Genomic DNA, 681 nt, shown 5'->3' on the forward strand with positions numbered 1-681 from the left:
TATACATACATATGTATATGATATAATGAGAACGCATGGCATAGTGGTTAGGGTGTTGCACTCACAATTGCAAGATTGGTTACAATTCCTAGGCCAGGTGGTGCGTTATGTTCTTCAAGAAAATACTTCCTCTTACATTGCTCTCCAATCACTTTGACACCAGACATGTGGTATGCTGTGTACCTGTTCAGGCAATGTTGCTTTGATGGAGGGAGTGAGCTAGTATATAACACATACATTTGATCACTATAGACAAGCTGAACCCTCATGTCTTTGATGGGAGAGTTCATTTTACAAACATACATACAAACAAATGTAAGAAGTGCTTTCACATGAAGCACCAGGTCCTGAGCCACTGATGTAGCTTCATGATGATGATCATCATCATCGTTTAACGTCCGCTTTCCATGCTAGCATGGGTTGGACGATTTGACTGAGGACTGGTGAAACCGGATGGCAACACCAGGCTCCAGTCTGATTTGGCAGTTTCTACAGCTGGATGCCCTTCCTAACGCCAACCACTCAGAGAGTGTAGTGGGTGCTTTTTCGTGTCACCCGCACGAAAACGGCCACGCTCGAAATGGTGTCTTTTATGTGCCACCCGCACAAGCCAGTCCAGGGGCACTGGCAACGATCTCGCTCGAAAATCCTACAGGAGCCAGTCAGGCGGTACTGGCAACG

The 681-nt window shown here is 46.3% G+C and overlaps 1 protein-coding gene across 2 annotated transcripts in view; it reads left to right on the forward strand.

Moving 5' to 3' along the window:
* Positions 1-681, forward strand: part of LOC106873559 (2-phosphoxylose phosphatase 1-like) — a 36,719-nt gene that overhangs the window by 34,081 nt on the left and 1,957 nt on the right. The gene's annotated exons all lie outside the window — the stretch shown is intronic.

The sequence above is a fragment of the Octopus bimaculoides genome, chromosome 6, assembly GCF_001194135.2.
Source record: "Octopus bimaculoides isolate UCB-OBI-ISO-001 chromosome 6, ASM119413v2, whole genome shotgun sequence".
Classification (NCBI taxonomy): domain Eukaryota; kingdom Metazoa; phylum Mollusca; class Cephalopoda; order Octopoda; family Octopodidae; genus Octopus; species Octopus bimaculoides.